We start from the raw sequence: 9,848 nt of genomic DNA on the forward strand, positions 1-9,848 counted from the left end.
TTCAATATAACATTTTAATAAATTGCTTATTTTTCATTTCATTAAGAAAATTCAAAGAAAATGTATCTATTTTTAGTCAATGACAAATAAAAAGTAGACATTTCAAGAATCATATTTTCATCTTTAAAACTATATTTTCATAAATATTAATCGATACATAAGAAACATCTTCAAATGTACACATTTTTTCAAACATAATTTTCTTCAACCGAATAAATCATTGTGCATTTTTTAATCGATAATGTCTGATAATGTCTTAAAACTGTGGCTTCATTGACTTTTGTACAAGTTTTTCAATATTCATTAGTGTTGTTGGTGTTGCTGCTGTTGTCATCGTGGTTGCTGGAATTGCAAGTGTTTTTGCTGCTGCTCTTGGTGTTGTTGGTGTGGTTGTTGTATCTCTTACTGCAGTTATGGTTTCGGCTGCTGATGCTGTTGTTGCTCCTGCTGCTGTTCATGTTTATTGAAGTAACTGAAATGGAATAAATTTATAGAGCATGTGATATTCTATTAATAAAGATATTAATTTCCATCATTATTGATATCAAAGTCATTTATTCCTAATTTATCATTGTTAAAACTTACATTTTTTAATTTTCAATGTTTCAAATAATAACTTTAAGTTCTAAATGGTTAAAGTATTGTCACCAAAGCCTTATTAAACAACGAAAACAAACAAGTTAATAACAAAGAAATGCATAAGAAAATGATTTAAATGTACATGTATACACAATTGATTTTAATTAATGACTTGGGTTTTTCTCATTGGTTTACCAAAGAAAGGGAGTCAAAATCCAAAATTATCACATTTGGTCTTTATTTCTTGATTTAGAGCAAAATGCTGATTTCATGCAAGAGTCATGTTATCATAAATAAAAAACCAACATCGGGAGCAGCAGCATACCTGCTGATTTCTGAAGTGAGTGCACAATCAACAGGCAAGATCCTGAGGCACGCCCCCCCCCCCCCCTACCAAGATCATTTGAATTAGTGAGGTTTAATGACTGCTTCTGTAGTCATTACATTTATCTGATTTACACAGGCCTACAAGAGATATTAAAAAAAATTGTGTTCTTTTTGGGGTAATCTTCTGGTGTTCCTCCCTGACAAAGCAGATGGTGATGGTGTGTGAGTGTGGGGGGGGGGTCTAATAGGAATGCAGAACAATGGAACATTCATTTACTACTTTGGCAATAGAAAGCAAGTCACACCATCTAGCATTGATTGATATTGGCTGTTTTACAACTGTCCAAGAAATATCACCATTAATAATTTAAGCATCTAAGCACTTTTAGATGTCATTGTTTTCAAATATTGACTGGTAGAAGACCAAATAAAGAAGAGAACAGTACCGGTAATTAAATATTTTTTTAATGTGACTTTACTTTCTTTGCCAAAATGAGGCAGTAATAATTACGAGTGTTTACCTTACAAGTGACATCACATTTCCTGCCTTCTTGTCTGGCTCTCCTAAACCTTCAACCATTTATACTTGGGTAACTTTGTATCTCATGTCTGTCTGAAAAGTTTGGGTAAAGCCTCCACCTAAAGGAAAAATAGCATTGAAATAACTAATTAAAATATTTGCCATAATCTTGTATTTCTTCTCACATGTATATGTACATGTCTAAAACAGGAAATAAAACATCTTTTGATAACCATACAGAAGGGGGTAAATAAAGGGTTCAAGTTTTTATTATGTTAATCAAAAATAAAAACAATAATAAATGACATGCTCTGGCTGAGAAACTTAAATAGAGAATATATTCCTCACAATGTAGCTTGTATGTACATACACATGAGAAAGTAGTGATAAATGGATTGAGGGGTGAGAGCAGGGGCTGCGGAAACAGGGGGGGGGTTGCATGTTAGCTGCAGGGTCAGCGGAACATTTTCTAAAGTGAGCGAGCTGACCATGCAAAATATAACCAGATGGTCATTTTCCATTTTTCACCCCCCGCATTGTTTTCCAAAACCATGTACAAAAATGTAAAATTTACCATCTGCTAATGATTTTTTGCATGGTCAGTCCCCCCCCCCCCCCCCACTTTCGGCTCACCCCCTTCACTTTCAAAACCGTTCTGCTGACCCTGCAGCTAACATGCAAAACAAACTGATTCTTTTATATGTCTTTCATGTTTATGTAATGTTTGCATTACAAACTTGGTCACAGTCTGATTTCATTGTCATTGATGTGGGTTTTAATGATTTAACATTCTGCAACCCCAAAAATATCCTTCATTATTTTATAATCATTATCACATTTTACTAGTCTACATGTTACCTAAGGTTGCATTTCAATCTCAGTATTTCTTCACCCATTGCCAAATCTTCTGCCACATGTTCATCAGATTGGCCGCTGGCACATTCCTTGCTGTAGTAGACCAGTCAGAGCCTAGCTTTCTAGTTCCAGACCCGTCTTCTTCTGCATATGGTTCAAATGTCCATAGTCTGAAATTAAAATATTAATAATATCACATTGTTATACATGTAGCAAAGAAAATATGTAGGTTTACAGTGATCATTGAAAAATACTGCACTTTCAATGAATATTGTTGACATTTCATAAAGGGGAATGATCAAATATACCAATCATTTTTCTTCTTTTATTATCCTGAAATTTCTAGAATTTACCAACAATCGGTCAACAATTTATCCTTGTTAATTCATATAATTTTCACTTGATTATAAACAAGACGGTCATTAACACATTAACCATACAAAATAGTAAAACAGCTTTTTTAATAATTCTTTTTTTAATTAAAAAATAAAAAGAAAAGTTTTTTTCTAACCCAGTAGCGCTTGGATACCTTGCCGGTTAAAAGCCACAATCAAATTAATAAAAAAATATGAATAGGCTCCTAATTCATAACTGCAGCAAATTGCATCCCCATCAAATTGTCAACTATTTCTGGACTGTGACCTTTGTTCAATGGAACTTTAATATGAGATTCAAGGCAGAAAAATATTTGGGATTGATGAGAGCTATCCATTGCATATTCTCCTATATTTTTTTCTAATGAAATATGAAGAGACCTTTAACCTTTACATGCTATTTAAGGTTAGGTGTGACTAGACTCTAACTTTATGTGGTACGACAATATTTTTCAAAAAAAAGATTAAGAGACATTATCAACAATAATTTAATTTATTAACTCCAATAACACCGATGCTATTGCAGATTCATGCTAAATACTAATTTGTCTAAAAAAATTGACTAAGAAAAATAAAAGCAAAACAAACTTCATAATCACACACAAAGGAAGAGCATTATTTTGTCTCCCATCCAAATTGGACGATCAATCTTTTTTTTTAAAGGGAGCTATGCAATGGCTCATTTCACTTGGGTGCGCAAAGTCAAAGATAATTTAAGATAGATCTAGGCCTATAGGCTATACCAGTACGGCCACGGGCCGGGTGCACCATTTAAAACTTAGTTAGATCTAATAATTTTTTCATATCTAGATTTTAATTTTTATTGGGTGTGAACTTACCTCTGCCACAATCGCATCATCCCCCCCCCCTACCTCGAGCGAAGTTCGTGCAGGCTCCACTCCACTTCACTACCGCTACACTACGCTCCACCTACCCGGGTAGACGTAGGTGAAGCGTAGTGTAGCGGTAGTGACTAGTGAAGTGGAGTGGAGCCTGCACGAACTTCGCTCGAGGTACCCCCCCCCCCTGAATCCTCGCCAGCTGTCGAGAGCCTTCACTTCATTCGACTTGTGACTTGCTAAGGCTAAGCCTATATTAATAGTTGAGAACATCCACTTTACAAATTTACCACTCACACTATTACCATGTGATTTAGCTCCTGTTCAATTCCAATATCTGTAACACAGAATTAGGATGGCCCCATTGGATATGTGTACATTAACAATTGCACACGCTAGTTTGCCTGGTGATCAAGGATATCCTCGACCACACCGAGCAACAAAATTAATACAAAACCAAAGGAAATGAAAAAATATGATTTGTAACACAGAATGACATAAAGGTAGAACAATATAAAGAATTCTCTTTGCAAAATTTATAAAATTGCAACAATGTGCGGATCATAAAAACGTGACAGTCGTGAGCCGTGTCGTTAGTTTGGGCTTGAGATAGTTCTACAGACACAGAAACACGGGTATGGGACTAGACTGGATTATGTACTGTCAAGTTTATCGATCGTATCGACAGGGGTCCTGCCAGAAGATCCTCTTTTCTTGTAATTCATTTGATAATTACGCACAACGAAAAATTCAATCACCTTACATATAATATGAACGACATTTTGAAGGGTTTTACTTACGGTAAAATCCTTATTCACCTCTCCGGGGACCTTCGCTTCTACTTATTTCTTCGTTTCATTTCGAATCGTCGCGGCGAAAACATCAACCAATTTTACATCTTTTTCACGACTTTGGGAGTGGGCGTGGCCTAATTAGTCAGCGAACCTCGTTCAAGACGATTTGTAAAATAAAAATTCTCTGACAATAGTCAGAGGAGCTCCGAGAGTTTGATGAAACGAATTTTTGTCAGCGCTGACTAAATTGTCAGCGCTGACAATTTTAGTCAGCGCTGACAGTTGTCGGACGAAAATATTGATGAAACACCCCCCAGAATGCTCAAGACCTCTAACATTGGAATATTTTTGTACATTAATAAAAACTGAATAAATAACAATGTTTGATCATTACAATTATGGTAACCTGTATTATAAATTGCTCGTTGTTTTTTTTTCTTTCTGAGATTTGGAGTATAAATAAGCTTGATTTATCAATCTTGAAGATAAATGAACGAGTGAGCTAAAGGACATTTTGAGCACTCAACACAAGTCACATGGATTTGGTACAACACGTTACACTTTATGCTCTTCTAACCAAATCACTTTTAATTGTATGCATGCCAATTCATAATGTGTATTTCTAAAGATAAACTTTATCTTTTTTCAAATAAAGTTGAATGACCTAACCTAATTCCATGGTACCTGTAAAAATGAAGCATGACAAGGGCCTAAAGGCTGAGTTCAAACAAAACCTACTTGGAAAGACAATTGTTTGAGAATATCCTGGCAGGAACCTGTGAACTACAGGAACTGAACTACAGGAGTGACAAGGAGTGTTGTACAACTGTACTGCACATGAGGGTCAACACTTCAAGGCATACTCTTGTCTTAACATGAGGCCTACTCTACTCAACCATCTCTGTTTCCAATGTTCTCATTTTCCCCAAAGTGCATTTGTGTAATCGTTGTGTAGTGACATCATGCGAATTGCATGTAGTAAGGGCCCCTTCTCTCTACATTGGTTGAATAAGAAAAATGCGATGAACAATTTATAATAGGTCTTGAAAATGAAGACCACCAGAGCTCTTCCTGTTAAAAGCCATCATTACAACTTTGCATGAATAGTGCTTCTTATTCCATATCTGCTTGATTTAAGAAGATGATGCTCCTTGCTTGGATGAAGAGTATACAATGTCAAGGGGCACCTCACCAAAACTCAGGGCCACATTTTGTACGTGAAAATCCCACAAATGTCTTTTTATCGTGACACCTCACATTCATCTTAGACAAAACAACAGGGAATGTGGGGAGAGCACTATGTAAGATGGAAAACACCATTACAGTAGTACTCAAAGGCACTGTGTCTTTCCAGCATTCTCCATTGTTTTATCTGATGAATACCTTGTAGAAATAATACAGACAGACCGCAGCTTGCCATTAAGCTAAAATGGGATAGCCGATAGGCCTTTACATGTATGTGCAAAGTGTTGGAAAGTCGGGACTAGTGATGAAAAGATGCTTGCGGGGTTCCTGCATAAAAGCTATTTGGTTCTGACTTTCGGTACTATTAGTGCTTAAGTTAGATGATGTAGTCTGTACAATGGTGACAACCCGTTGAGCAGCAGGCATGTAGGCACTGGCAATTGGTAAACTCAAGGAGCTTCAGCTCCTTGGTAAACACCAGAGATGAAGGAAAAGATACATGCAAGCAAGTGGGATGATGTGATTCAGGTGGGTCCCAATGTCCTTTTTTGTATTTTTCTCTGTATCTCTCTTCAAAATCTTTAGAATTACCTGCATGGTTCTCATACAAAAAAAGAGAAATTTATGTGGAAGTATTATACAACTTTAAAAAGATTTTTTTTCTCGTAGAAGAGCAGATATATTTCTTGTATGATATTGTGATATAAGAAGTGAACATTTGAGAGAAGATGAGTAGTTGTGTGTAACCTTTCCTCACCTGCCTCTGACCTCTACAGGGGGGCACACGCCCAGTAAATGTCTAACATGGCTACGTGCTTAACCTGCAGATATACCCGGACACAGATCTTTGATTTCAACTGAACCCATCTCAGATACAAACGACGATAACCAGTACCAGATTTTGCCTCTTTCTTGCCTCATTTCAACGAGTGCACACAAAGGGAGAAATGAGCAATTAGATTTCCTGCTATGATTTCTGTCAGGAAGATCGCAAACAATGAACGAGCTGGGGGACTGACAGTGAACGACACGAGAGAAACATGAAAGCCCCATCTCCGAGGGGGAAAACAGAATCACTCAGTTTTCGGCTTGGATTTCAGTCTTCTTCCTCCAGCTTTTTATGTTTGGCATCACCCGCCATTCTTCTCTATCGCCCTCTCTGATCTGTGAGATTAAAATGCAACATAGGAAACCCAGACACTCCTTCATTCAAAACGCAAGGCCATGTTCACATTTCACATGACCAGATGTAACTTTAGGATTCTCAAAAGTACATTGTTATGCATGCACAATGTAGGATTAATTTCGTTTTACAGGTGAATTTCAAGTGCTCCTTTGGTTCAGGCATCATAAAAGGGGGTCAACGTATAAGAACACTTTTTGAGCCTTGAGATGCCCGAGTCTGATCTACATGTATTTGGGATCACTTCTCGAAACCGGGGGGGGGGGGGGGGGAGGATTTGTGAGCCTCCATTCTTTATCTGTCCTAGACACCAAATATAGGTGAGTATTTGTTGTAACAAAGTGAGTAAAATAACTTATTGAACAGAATTCTCCCTTGTTACAACATCACATATATTCCCTAAATGCAAGTGTATACCTTTTTTCCAGGGCACTCCTATGATGAATTTCCCTTTTTGGACTTTGTCTAGATCCATTCACAGAGGTACTTAATACATGTATATCAATATCAAAATTAACCATGCACAGCTTTCAAATTTCAACTCAAGGTATATTGAATCTAAAGTCTCAAGAGACCGAATGAAATCGTATACATGTAGTAGCAAATCTTCATGGTGTGAACTCAGCTTCTGACATTTTGGAAGCTGACTGATAATCATTTTATCTCTGGATCAGCTAAACATTTGCAGATCAATCTGTGTATTCAGCAAAATGCCAAGTCGGTCTGCACTTTTCTTTCCTTACGAACCAATGTCGGCTTTTGTCTCTGAAACTCTTTATGAACCTCAGCACCAAGCCGACATCTTACGCCCAACGGCTTCTCTATAGTTACTTCATCTTCATAATTTTTTTGGAAGTTTGGATTATCTACAATATGCATCACCATGCATCAAAGAATTATAAAGGCCTTATTTGAAAACATGGAAATGATTTCAACATGATGATTATTAGACCATGGTCTATTTAGTTAAACCGTACTTCAGAATATGACCCCGTTCTCATTACACTTTCTAAAACTAGTTTACTGGAAACCGGTTCAGGAAACTAGTTTGGAAGATCGCTTTGCTAGCGTTCCCAATTGATCACCCAAAAGTGTTTTTCAAAATCACTTCACGTAAAGCAATCTTGTTGCTACGGGAACGCTCTCAGTGGGGTGACACACCTTTCGCGGAAAATATGAATCCCCAGCATATGCATTCGACACACAGCGTGTGGAGTAGCACGCTCAAAATGTGCGAAGATCGCTTCCCGAAGAACAGTTGTGTTCTCACTTATGCTAAAACCAGTTTAACGTGGCAGAGCGATCTTGAAACTACATCGCGAGGTGGTTTTATGAACCGGTTTGGAAGATCGCTTCCAAGATCGCTTCGACCGTTCTCATTACACGTTAAACTAAACCCCTCAATAAAAGTTTGGAAATCTGAGTTTGGCCATTAATTTTTCCCAACTCCCAATTTTATACAATGCATATTTGACACCATTCAAAAGATCTTTTAATTCTCTTTAAAATGATACCATGCTTGTTATGATCATGCCATCAGGATAAGAGTAGGATTCAAAAGTGTTGGATGAGGTCTGAATTGAAAAGCTGCAAAACGAGCAAAAAAAGTTTGGAAATCTGAGTTTGGCCATTAATTTCTCCCAATTCCCAATTTTACACAATGCATAATTGATATCATTCACAAGATCATTTAATTCTTTTCAAAATGATACCATGCTTGTTATGATCATGCCATCACAAAAAGAGCAGGATTCAAAAGTGTTGGATGAGGTCTGAATTGAAAAGCTGCAAAACGAGCAGAAATAGTCATGAAGGGTCAATACAGAACATGATTCTTTTGTCTGTGTCAAGAGATGAAAATCCATTCAAATCAAGCCCCTGCTTCTTCATTTTTTATGTTTTGTTGTGGTTTATGTAGGGATGGTTCTGTGAGATAACATTGTTTTAGTCGTGGTTTGAAATACCCATGAATGTTTGTTTGTTATGTGTTTGCTCTGCAGAGGTGTGTTTGATTCCATGTTAATGTTGATGTTAAGGTGCATGAAAACAATTAAAAGAAACCACTGAGAAACTCACTCATCACAACAGAAAAAAGAACAGTGACTTTCAATATTGTGTCATTTTGCAACTTTTGAATTTTGACCTTGCCCCACATTTCAAGGCACTGCACCTTCATGTGAACCATAATCATATCATGTAGGGTATCATTTTAAAGAGAATTAAATGATCTATTCATTTATATTATTTACACATTGATATTTACTAAAACCGAGGAGGGATGATCAATCAAAGTCAGATTTCCAAACTTTTTTTGAGGAGTTTAGTTTCCACTAAACTAGTTTTGGGAAGGTAGTGAGAACAGTGTCTTTGGGACATTGTGCGAAGTGAAAACTTTAGTCTTCAAGGATAATTTCATTCTCTTAGTGATCTTAACAAAGATGGTGTTGACTGTATTTATTATATCCATGTGATATGTTTGTTGTATTCACAATTCAGATGTGATTTGGTATCATTGATGGCAGCGAAGGGGAGTATCTACATGTAGGGTCTACACATACGGTGTAGTTGTACAAGTATAATTCACCCCCAGAAATGTACAAGATAGCACTCGTAGTATTTTGGTTGCCAAATGAATTAATATGAGGGGATTCAACATTTAGTTTGGATTGAAAAGAAGGAAAGAGAATGCCTGACAGAAATAATAATTTCTTTCCCACCAATGAAAGCTGAAAGCAGAGCACTTCAATTCCTCAATCAGAGGAAAACTTTCACTTTAAGGGTTCAGGTAACAGTAACATTCATGGAGGTGTCATAAAACTGAGCATCTATATTCCATCTATTCAATTTTGAACAAAAGAAAAGCATATACCCCTTGTCAATAATTGGACACAAGTGCATAAACCACATCTAGCAAAATATGCCTGTAAATTGAGTGTCAGTAATTTGTCCCTTTTTGTCACTAAAAGTGACAATTTGATTCTGCAACAGACGCTTGTTAACTCAGAGTAATGCAGCTACTTCTTGAACTCTTTTGACATCAAAAGAAAAAGTTAGAATTCACCCAGACAAGACTTATTCCACTCCTTAATAACGATATGGTTCACATCATCAGTGCCAATGCTTTAGACTTGCTTCCAATTATACAACTTGACAGCGACATTTTTTTTCACCCTTTCCTTTTCTTTTTCTCTT

The 9,848-nt window shown here is 36.7% G+C and overlaps 1 long non-coding RNA gene across 1 annotated transcript; it reads right to left on the bottom strand.

The window, feature by feature from the left end:
• Positions 1 to 255: 255 nt before the first annotated feature.
• LOC135153318 (uncharacterized) lies at positions 256 to 2,449 on the bottom strand. The gene is made up of 3 exons (XR_010292776.1): positions 2,285 to 2,449; positions 1,428 to 1,545; positions 256 to 472 (listed from the first exon to the last, which is right to left on the bottom strand). It is a non-coding gene; the product is annotated as an uncharacterized LOC135153318 (long non-coding RNA).
• Positions 2,450 to 9,848: the final 7,399 nt, after the last annotated feature.

The sequence above is a fragment of the Lytechinus pictus genome, chromosome 2, assembly GCF_037042905.1.
Source record: "Lytechinus pictus isolate F3 Inbred chromosome 2, Lp3.0, whole genome shotgun sequence".
Taxonomy (NCBI): Eukaryota; Metazoa; Echinodermata; class Echinoidea; order Temnopleuroida; family Toxopneustidae; genus Lytechinus; species Lytechinus pictus.